The sequence below is a fragment of the Solanum stenotomum genome, chromosome 1, assembly GCF_019186545.1.
Source record: "Solanum stenotomum isolate F172 chromosome 1, ASM1918654v1, whole genome shotgun sequence".
In the NCBI taxonomy this organism is placed as follows: Eukaryota; Viridiplantae; Streptophyta; class Magnoliopsida; order Solanales; family Solanaceae; genus Solanum; species Solanum stenotomum.
The window spans coordinates 93,409,385-93,421,712 of record NC_064282.1 but is presented as its reverse complement, the minus strand read 5'-3'; the positions used below and the strand labels follow the sequence as shown (position 1 = coordinate 93,421,712).

Below are 12,328 nucleotides of genomic sequence, written 5' to 3'. Positions count from 1 at the left end.
AATTTGGATATGAAATTTTCAAAATATAAAGTTACATATGTAGAAGTCAACATAATAAGTGATTTAAAATATTTTTAAAAAACTTTGAAGATAATAGTAATCATAGAAGATACCGATTTGACTTTCCAAACAGTAACTTGTAAAACTTAAATAGGACGGAGAGAGTATGATCGTAAAAACATTTAGTCATTTTTCGAAAGAAAACAATTTTGAAGAATAGCAATTTATATAATTTGTTTAATCAATTTAATTTATTTTTTTTCAATATTAGATAAATAATTGTGTTTGGACAATATTTTAAATTCGTTATTTCCTTTATCTCAATTTATATCAGTATTTGACTGAACACAAAGTTTAAGAAAAGAAAAAAGAAGGAAATTAGATAAAAACTTATAGTGTTAAATAAGTCACGTATAAATCATTTCGCTAATAGTAAAATAGAAAGTACAAAATTAAATTATTATTAAATAAAAAATATTTTTTTTTTTTTGTGTAACCGCTATTATGAAACATAAATTAAGATAAAAGAAGATATAAATTTACTAAGCATAAAGTTTACTATGTAAGATGCATTAATGTAGGTGGGGAATGACCTGTCAAGTCCATGGGATTGTGTTGGCAAAAAATTAAGGTAGGATTATTAGTGTGGAAGGTTTATTAACTTCATTTTTCACTTTTTCAAAGTTTTGTTTCATTTTCATGGTGGGGTTGGGGAAAAAGATTGGTCAAATGTGTTTTATTATCAATTTGTCTTAGTGTTTGTGAAGTGATATATTCATACTAATCACCATTAACTCTAGATAAAGAATATACTACAACAAACTGTATTCCTACCACAAATTATAATTAGTTGGGTTGGTTTAGGGGCGAAATCGAAACTAATATGGAAAGTAAAATTTTATTGAATCTCGTAATTTTGATATAACATATTAATAGTCGTAGTACTAGATCAATAACAACAATAACATATTCAGTGAAATTCTACAAGTGAGATCTGGAAAAACAAAGTAACATAAATGGATATACTGGATAACGTCAAAGTAAAATAAAGGTTTAGTATTAGAACAAAGAAAATAATGTTCTTTGTAATAAAATTAGAACTATACAAATAAAGTTAGCATTATTCTTACAAGTATATATGTAAGGATAATATGTACAAGTCGAGAAATGATTCAAATATTCTTATATTTATTACAAGAAAATCAAAGAAATTAGAGGTTTTTTTTTTTTTATATTGCGAAGTTGATTAGGCATTGTTGGTGGTTGATATAGACTTGAAGTTTACACATTTTGTTTGTGCAATGGACATTTTGCCACCTATATAGGCTACTAACCATTTCACTAATCAATCAAGCCTAGAAAATGACCTTCATTTATACACACAATTACTTCCTCTTAAGTATTTCATGACATTTAATATTATTTTGTTAGACAAATAGATTTAAAAAATTCGTTGAAGGTCTATAAAAAAGATCGTATCTACCTTTAAAGTAATAGTAACGTCTATGTTGTTGCTGTCGTTGTTGTACACATTGATAAGATTATGAGTGTATTTGACGGAGAAAAACATTTTTCGAAAATTGTTGAAGTCAAGCAAAATGCCTAACCATCAACAATATGATACTTCAAACATTTTATATAAAGTGAAAGTTAGACATTATCTAGACTTGAGTTGGACATCGCAAATTTTTTTATAATGGTAGAGGCACAACCAACAATAGTTATGTGACCCTCCATTGATTAATTGATACTTGGATAATGAGTTTACTTCTTTACCTTTTTACCATCTCTCCTACTCACCCTTGTTTTCATTCATTTTCTTATTTTCTTACTCTTAATACATATTTTTTTACTCCATTTTCTTAAAATATTGATATGTTGAATAGAATTTTTTTTTTATCACTATACCTAAAAACGTTTTTAGGACTGAGTATTTAAACTACTCATATCATTCAATATTTTAATAATATCAAATTAACTAAAAAATATTTAGTGTTTTCTCAATTACTAGCATCTACAAAAACAAATTAATTCAAATTTAGTTCTCCATAAAAAATTTTTAATTATTTTTTAGTTCATATATTTATAGTCATTGTTATTTTAATTCTGTTTTAGTTCATATATTTATAGTCATTCTATTAACAGAGAGTATCAGTTATTTTTCTTAATTTAAGTTATAATTTTTGAAAATACTTAATAGAAAAACGTTGGGAAATATATATTATAAGTGAACGTACGTAAAGACACTAAGTTATAATTTTTTTAAATACTTAATAGAAAAACGTTGGGAAATATATATTATAAGTGCATATATGTAACGACACGAAAAATGAATTCTAATAATATTAAGGCTGAATGATATTATTATTATTATTATTATTATTATTAGTTAATTTAAAATTATATGGAACCTATTGATTCTTGAAAATAAAGGGTTTCAATCCTTATTTAAAAATTAAAAAAATATGAAACAATTTATTAATCCTTTCTAAAAAAATAGGACGTGTTCTTCTCAAAAGATAAAATAAAATAAAAGATTTTTACTTCATATATTTCGAACTACGCACACTTGATTCTCAACTTGATGAGATATGTAGGCAACCCTTCTTGGGTTCGGTGATTCTTATTACAAATTAAAAAACGAGAGAAGTATTTCTTATTATGAATAATGTTGTGATTATAATCTTTCTGAATTACGTTTGACCTGATTCTTGCTTTGACAAGATACGTAGGTAGCCTTATTTTAAGGTTCGGTCCAACCAAGAAAAGAAATCTAAAAAGTCCTCATCGCAAAAAATGGGGTAAAAAATGGGATTTTTTTTTATCTAGAAAAAAATTTGACTTGATTGGTACCGACGTGTATAGAAATGTGCATAAAGAAAATGAAAGAAAGTGTTAAACTATTTGGCAAGACAAACCTACTTTGTTGTGACCTATAGACTTCCTTTGGTACCTCTTGATGCATATATATATATTACTTGAGAAACTATTTTGCTTAAAGTTAAGGTTAAAACAAATTCAACCTCATTGTTTTCTGTGTATTGTGTGGTGAGCTTTAGATATAAAATTCAATGGAATGACTTTTGATCTAGAACTTGGTCTAAATGTTGGTTGAGGCGAAATTTTGAGCAACATTTAACTTGGGAAATGATTATAGGCTTCCTTTGATCCGATTGTGTCTTTCAAGCCTACCAAATGACATGTTATCCATTCAACTCCCATTTTGAGCCTGAAACATTTATATTTGAATAACTGTATTTCAACATATATTCTTTTGAGTGCATAAATGCACTATTCTTTGGTCCCACCTCTCTGAGCGCACTATCAATTAGCTACACAGCGCCAAAAATCTAAGTTGGGTAACAAAGTGAAAATGCTGATTATATGAAAGTAAAAAAAAATGACAAAAAAAAGGTAGAAAGAAAAATGAAAAAAAATCTCCAACGAAAGGAAGAGAAAATGAGAAAAAAAGAAAAGACAAATAAATGAGGAGGAGCTTTAAAAAAAAAAACGGAAAAGGGTCATATTTGTCCTTCGTTATACTTTTTTGATATATTTGCCCTTATCATCCAACTTTAAGGCCATATTTATCCTTTGTCCGTTAAATCTCCATATTTCCACATAAAATTACTTATGTGGCGCCTAGGTGGATTTTATTTTTTCCTAATTAAATCTAAACTCTGTTCAAATCATTTTAACCCACCCCACACGATAAAGCCCAATCCACTAGCAAAATAAACCAAAAAAGCAGGTCGTCGAGTGTCCAGACTACGGTGGGTTTCCATTTATGTTTTTCTGGTGGCTTCATGAGATGGGTCAATGGAGTTGAGCAGAGGAGTGAATATTGGTAGAGCTTTTATTGATTGATTTGGAAAATCTGAAAGGATTAGAAAACATATTAGGCTGTGTATGAGAGCTCAGAGATCAACGGGCAACGGATCAAATCACCTCGTATTGTCAAGCCCAAGCGAGTTTGCTTAGAAGCTGATCTGAAGCACTAAGCTACCCAAATCAGTTAGGCCCCCTCTATACCCCCTTCTCTGGTTACTTGCATCATCATTCCCAACTATTGGTTAAATTGGGATCTAGCCAGCAAGCAGTTCCTCTGTGATAACACATTATTTCCACTGCCCATATTCATCCTTATTCCACTACTATAGACTTTGAATTCTGTTCTCTCTAATTGCCCAAGTTTTCCCATATGTTCTCAACCAAAAACTACATCTATTTTTGAATAAAATGCTTAACCAATTTTGTGTGTCGAGATTAGAGATGAAAGTTGGCTCTAATATACTTAACAAAAGATGTTGGATTGAATGTTAAAAACTATTTTTGTTTTTAATCTGATTGTTGCCTGATATGAAAGAGGAGAAATATATTTTTTTCTGTTTGTTTGTAGTAGAGATAATTAAGCAGGAAGCAAGTTGGGTTTATTTTGGATAGAAGATTGGATTTAATCGTATAGAATAGGTTAAAATGAATTAAATAGTGATTAGATTTAATTAGGAAAAAAATAAAATTCATTTAAGCATTAGTAAATTTTTGGGAATATGAGGATTTAACAGATGGAGGGTAAATGTAGCCTTAAAGTTAGATGACAAGGGTAATATATCAAAAAAGTATAATGAAGGGCAAATATGATCATTTTTTGAGAGTACAAGGACAAATATGACCCTTTTCCCAAAAAAAAAAAAAACAAAGGTCAAATGCGAAAATGAAAACATTTGAGAACATATTGCAATTTTTAAGGAGGAAATAGTCACTTTATCCCAAATGAATATCCTACCTTTTTCTAAGCCTACATTATAAGCCAATGACAAGTCCTATTTGATCTCATTTTTGGTGTTCTCACATTAGTGGATACCTACATAAGGGCCAAACATATGATATCTCAATCTCATGCATTGAATATCTTTCTGAGTGTGAGTGACTTCTAAAACGTCCTAAGATCAGAACACTTCTATTGTGTGAAGTGGGACTTCATTTGTTGCGAGAGCACTTGAAATATGAGGATATGAATAATTTTAACCTCTTAATTTATGCAAGATGAATTGATCTTGTAAATACTTAAGTATGTTTGAGATACAATTTGAAACTATAGGAATTACTCAAAGTTGACCTCATATATTGTCTGAAAATAATTGAATGGGGTTCATATGCATAATATTAATTGTTGATACTAACTAAAATTAAGACATTATAAAAAATGAACCGAGTCTTTTCCCAAAAGATGTCTTTAAAAAAAATCAAGAAAAAGAAAAATAATTTTTGATTTATATAAACTATGTTGGACATGATTTTGGCAATACAAGATACGTAGGCAGTCTTACAATAAGGCTCGGTCTCACAGAATAGAACTTTATATCCTAGAAGGAATGAAATTGGATCATTTTTTTTCTAAAAAAAAAAAAAAAAAAAAAAAAAGAAATCAAAAAATGATTAAAAAGAGTTTCAAAGTTCTTCAATTTAAAAACTAGCATATTTTTATTTGTTAAAAAAAAATCACTCTTATTATTAGGGAGCAAACACCGTATTTGCATTTTGACCTTAGGAAATAAACACCCTAGATGCATCATCTTTTATTTATAGGGAATAAACACTCTAGCTGCATTTTGACTTCAGAAACAAACACTTTATGATTTCTCATTTATAGGGAAAAAACACCCTAGTTGCATTTTGACCTTAGGGAGCAAACACCCTAGGGATACCGTCTTTCATTTCTAGGGAACAAACACCCTAATTGCATCGATGACTTGCACTTTTCTTTGGTACAAATATTTTTAATCTATGCTAATAGCTTAAATGATATTTTTTGGGTATAAACTGGGCAAAAAATAATGTTGTGGTGATTCCATTTGATGATTTCATTTAGCAAGACCTTTCTAAATATGGAATTAGATTAGCAGGACCCTCCTACATAATGGGATTAGCAGGACCCTCCTACATAATGTGATTTAGTTTAGGCAGGACCCTCATACATAATAAGATTAGCACGCCCCTCCTACATAATGAGATTTAGATTAACAGGACCCTCCTACATAATGAGATTTAGATTAGCAGGATCCTCTTACATAATGAGATTTAGTTTAGTAGGACCCTCCTACATAATGAGATTCAGATTAGCAGGACCCTTCTACATAATGAGATTCAGATTAGCAGGACCTTCATACATAATGGGATTAGCTGGACCCTCCCACATAATGAGATTTAGATTAGCAAGACCCTCTTACACAATGAGATTTAGTTTAGCAGGACCCTCTTGGACAATGGGATTAGCAGAACCCTCCTACATAATGGGATTTAGTTATTTTCTCCTAGGATAAACTCTTCTTAGTCTGAGACTGTTATTTTTTATTTTTCTCCTAGGATAAACACTTCCTAGTCTGAGACCGTTATTTTTACTTTCTCCTAGGATAAACACTTCCTAGTCTGAGACATTATTTTTATTTTCTCCTAGGATAAACACATCCTAGTCTGAGATTGTTATTTTTAATTTTCTCCTAGGATAAACACTTCCTAACTTGAGACGTTATTTTTTATTTTTTCCTAGGATAAACACTTCCTAGTCTGACCTAGGATAAACACATTCTAATATGAGACTGTTATTTTTCATTTTCTCCTAGGATAAAGACTTTCTAGTCTGAGACCGTTATTTTTTTTATTTTCTCCTAGGATAAAAACTTCCTAGTTTGAGACATTTGTAGTTTATTTTCTCTTAGGATAAACACTTCCTAGTCTGAGACCTTTATTTTTTATTTTCTCCTAGGATAAACACTTCCTAGTCTGAGACTTTTATTTTTATTTATTTTTCTCTCCTAGGATAAATACTTCCTAGTCTAAGTTTATTTTTTTTTAAAAAAATCGTCTGCTAATAACTCACAAAAAATTTTCAGTGAAAACTGGGGCAAATTTTTTTGTGTAGTTCTTTTGTTTGTGATAGTTTTCAGGTTTCTTCAAGCGAAACATAGCTTTGAAATTTAGGAACAAAGTTTCTAACTCTTTTCTGATCAATCCCATGATAGTCAGAATCAGCTTCTTCAATGCATATAGCAGCCTGACTTTCTCACATCTTTTTCTATTCAACTTCTGATCAAGAAAACATTCAGTCATTTAAGAACATATTCAAATTATCATTTCGAAGAGTGCCAAAAACTCACTCTAAGTGACAAGTTAAGCATCAGATACATTCAACATCAGGATGCTCACAAAAATCAAGGTGATATCTCAAAGTCAAGACACAAGTGAAGACTCAAGAGAAGCTGCATAGATAGGAGCTTGTACTTTTATTTTCCTTTTGACTATTAGTTTTTCTTTTTCTTTTTTATGTAATTAAGGATAAGAGCCGCGACCTGGAGCCTCGATGGAACCTCACTTAACTTCGAACTCATCACCTTCTCTCCTTGAACTACATGTGACCTGATTCCCTTATAACCCGGGAAATGTAGGATGTCCAAAACCAAGATTCGATCGCACAAATATTTTGTTTCAAATAAGAATTCGGTCAAAATTTGTCGCATTGTCTACTTCTTTGTCTGAAAACTCTTCGTGTTTCCAGTCAAAGAGGGGCAAACTGTAGACACATTATTTTTGACCGAACATAAGATTTTACACCATTTTTTATTCCTTAAACATTTCTTCTACGTCTACATTAAATATTTTATTTTTTATCGTATTTTATTAAGTTTATTTTAAAATATTTGAAAATTACAAAAAATAGAGTCACACTTTAAGGTAGGTTNTTTTTTGTGTAACCGCTATTATGAAACATAAATTAAGATAAAAGAAGATATAAATTTACTAAGCATAAAGTTTACTATGTAAGATGCATTAATGTAGGTGGGGAATGACCTGTCAAGTCCATGGGATTGTGTTGGCAAAAAATTAAGGTAGGATTATTAGTGTGGAAGGTTTATTAACTTCTTTTTTCACTTTTTCAAAGTTTTGTTTCATTTTCATGGTGGGGTTGGGGAAAAAGATTGGTCAAATGTGTTTTATTATCAATTTGTCTTAGTGTTTGTGAAGTGATATATTCATACTAATCACCATTAACTCTAGATAAAGAATATACTACAACAAACTGTATTCCTACCACAAATTATAATTAGTTGGGTTGGTTTAGGGGAGAAAGCGAAATTAATATGGAAAGTAAAATTTTATTGAATCTCGTAATTTTGATATAACATATTAATAGTTGTAGTACTAGATAAATAACAACAATAACATATTCAATGAAATTTTACAAGTGAGTTCTGGAGAAACAAAGTAACATATATAAATGGAGATATATACTGGGTAACGTCAAAGTAAAATAAAGATTTAGTATTACATAAAAAAATGTTCTTTGTAAAAAAATTAGAACGATACAAATAAAGTTATAAGCATTATTCTTACAAGTATATATGTTAGGATAATATGTACAAGTCGAGAAATGATTCAAATATTTTTATATTTATTACAAGAAAATCAAAGAAATTAGAGGGTTTTTTTTTATATTGCTATGTTGATTAGGCATTGTTGTTGGTGGTTGATATAGACTTGAGGTTTACACATTTCGTTTGTGCAATGGACATTTAGCCAAGGCTACTCACCATTTCACTAATCAATCAAGCCTAGAAAATGACCTTCATTTATACACGCAATTACTTCTTTTTAAGTATTTCATGACATTTTATATTATTTTGTTGGACAAATAGATTAAAAAAAATATCATTGAAGGTCTACAAAAAAAAATATCGTATCTACCTCTAAAGTAATAGTAATGTCTATGTTGTTGTTGTTGTACACATTGATAAGATTATGAGTGTGTTTGGCGGAGAAAAACATTTTTTGAAAATTGTTGAAGTCAAGCAAAATGCCTAACCATCAACAATATGATACTTCAAACATTTTATATATAGACATTACCTAGACTTGAGTTGGACATCGCAGTTCAAAGTTATTTTAAAATAAATAAATGTGTGAAAAATTGTAAAACACACAACTTAATGGGGATTTGGCTCCATGTTAACACATAATGGCATACATTAGTTATGTTTTAAGAAGTTGGCACAAAATTAAAAATAACCATTTATTACATTTTTGACCAAAAATTAGCATCACATATAAGTCATAGTCATTTATTCTTAAAAATAACAAAAAATATTTAATATTTCCTATTCCGTTTAATGTTCAACCAAAAATTCTCCATAAAATTAGCTGATAAATATTTAGAATTATCTCTCTTATTAAGATTGGCAGAAAAAATAGAATATTCAACACTAATTATCTTCTTTTTAAAAGGCATTCCTCCAAAACTACTAACCACAAATTATTCTCTTAATTTTCAAGAAGTTAAGCCAAAAAAAATTTCAAGAAGCTAATCCAAAAAATTCTCCGTGCGCATCTAATAAATTTTTATCTATTAATTTGCATTCATTGGTCTATATCCATCAAGTCTGAGAAGTGATATTTTCATAATAGTTATTATTAGCTCTAAAAAGACTATACAACAACCCCTTTTGAAATAGTAATTAGTTAGTTCGTTTCAATTTTAATTTCTTTTCTTCTATATTCAGAATGCAATCACACCTAAAACTTATTTCATTGAAAGTGTCCAAAACTTGTGTATTATGCCAATATGCGAATGAGACCATTGAGTACTTGTTTGTCCAATGTCAGTTTTCAATTTGCTTATTGAACATGTATATTGTTTATTTGAATCTAAGAATATGATTTTCCCCCTACATACTGATACTTTTTTTGTGCGTGAAGTATCCAATATGAGAAGGGAAAGTTCTTAAAACCTCAGATCATCATGGCAGAATGTGTATGATTTATGGATTGAAATGAACAGTAAAACTTTTGTGAAGAAGAGTAGATGGAACCATAGAGTTTGTGGTAGTCTAGTTTAAAAAAAATTGTTTGTTCATATATGAATAAAAAAATTAGACTTTTTTAAGAGATTATATTTGAATATGTTATTATTGTTGTTGTAGAAAAGAGAATTTTGTTGATAGAGACGTTAGATCTGGAGGAAACATCTGGTCACATATTTCAAAACCTTCTAAAGTTAAGATAGAATAGGTCATTACATCCTGGGGTTGGCTGCTGGTCGGCACAGCGGGGCGTCAAAAGCAAGTCTTTTTGATTGCCCCGCTGACCTTTTCTAAAAGCACCTTGGGAATCGAAAAAAATAGCAATTTCTAGTCCAAATCCTGAACCTGGTTCACGCGATTAGAAGGCTAGCGTAATAGCTAAAGGAAAAGGCTATGGTGATAGACCCCAAAGAAGATACCCTTGCTCAGTGCTGGCAGTTCCTTTTCGTATAATAATAAGTACTCTATTAATTTGAGATGATAAAATGTTGGACATGTGTTTTTAGTACTTATCTTAGATATTATTATAAAAACTTTATTTATTAAATGTATAAAGTTCAAAAACATTAATTTCTTTTTAGGAAAGACTTAATTTGCTTCCCTCTTGTAGTACCCCAGAAAATTTTTCGAACTAAGACTTGAACCATCCTTCGTTGTGAGTAGGATTTTATCGAGGAATTAAAATTTCTTAAGTGTTAAGTTCACTAGATGTAGCACATTGAGTTCGAAAAAGAACTAAATTGGAAATATCAAAAATCTGAAATTTTGCAAGTTAAGCTAAGTATGAGTTTTGGGTCGACTTAAAACAATCATAACTCCTAGATTAGGATGAGTTAGGTATTCTATCAGATACCGTAGGAAAGATCTCTGAATTATCTTTCCAACGCCATCGAGTTTTCTCAGTTTTGATATCGTATGAGGGAGATATGTCCATTCGAAGTTGGGCTGTCTAGATAAGGAAAGTCAAAATCGGATTTTGAGGGGTATTTTGGTCTTTTCCTTACCCAATCAGATTTAATTCATTTTTAGTAATATTTTAGGGGTCTAATACTATTAGGTTCAGTTTTGTAATCCTAATATACGCCTAGGGTTTTAGTTGAGAGTTCAAGAAGAGAAAAGAGGAGAGAATCAAGCGTTCGTCGACATTCTTACGTGTTGTTGCAGATTTTCGCCATGATTTTGCTCCCTAAGAGGTATGTAAGCTTTCATAGTGTTTGGTTCTTTCACCCACACGCCAATCATGATTTATTCAACATAATTTCGTTCTTGAAATTTAAAGATTTAAGTTCTTGATATGTGTTCTTGAAGTTTCATTAAGTTTTGATATAAGATTTTACTTGGGTCAACTTCAAACAACCATATCTCTTAGAATATAAAGAGTTACGTGAGCCATAGCCTATCCAATTAAAGGTAGTTGAATCTACTTTCCAACGCCACCAATTTCGCGTCAATCCAATTTCTGAGTAAAAAGTTATGACTATTTTAATAACCTATACAGTGCTGTTACGAATTAGCCGACGTGAAAATATTAAAAAGAGTCTTTTTGTCTCCAAGAAAACCATAAACGAATTTCTTGACTAATAAAAGGCTCAAAACAATCAGCTTTTCATCTTCACTAATGAAAATCATAATTCTTGGCCATAGAGATTTCAAGAAACTAATTCAAGAATCTCAAGAAAGGTTTTCTTAATTGTTTACCTTCAAGCTAGGGTTTCAAAGCTTGTAATCAAGTTCTTCTTCAAGATTCTTCAAGATTTTTCAAGAACCTTGTTCTTCTAGGTATGTAAGGCTATCCTAGTGTTGGACTAGTTCGTCCTCACGCCCTACATCTACTTTCAGATCAATAAAAGAGCAATCTAGGATACTTTCCCTATATTTGAGTATTCTTGAGATAAGTTGATTTTGAGTTCTTGAATTCATATTTCTTTTAAAAGTTCTATTCCTAATTATCGAATAGCTATATTGTTATTGAGATCCTTCATATCATGAACCAAAACTCTTGAATTCATAATTCACATTCAAGAGAGAGTTAAGAGTAAAGTTCAAGAAAGCCTTTGAATTCAATTGTGAATCCTTTGAGATCAACTATCGATTTGAACTAAATTTTGAGGAAGTAATTCAGAGAATGAGAAGAGTTGTATCATGAGTTCCATAATGTTATGTAGACCTACGAGTCAAGTCGTTCATGCCATTAAATTCCGCATGAACTCCAGAAGTTGAGTATCTATGAGAGTAGAAATATCTTCAGATCCTAAGTCTTAAGTATTGAGTTTCTAACCCATTTGAGATTACATTCCTAATCATGGGACTATTACCTATTACTCATGAAGTCCATGAGTTGAGTTGTTCACGCCCATAGTTCCGCATGAACATTATAAGTCGAACAATCTTGAGATAAGAAGTATCTTTGAGTCCTTGAGTTGAGTAGTTCATGCTCATAATTCCGCATGAACCCTCTAAGTTGAACATTCTTG

At 30.3% G+C, this 12,328-nt stretch overlaps 1 protein-coding gene across 2 annotated transcripts in view; it reads right to left on the bottom strand.

Moving 5' to 3' along the window:
* LOC125871115 (uncharacterized) overlaps positions 1 to 12,328 on the bottom strand; it is a 367,917-nt gene that overhangs the window by 31,256 nt on the left and 324,333 nt on the right. The window lies entirely within an intron of this gene.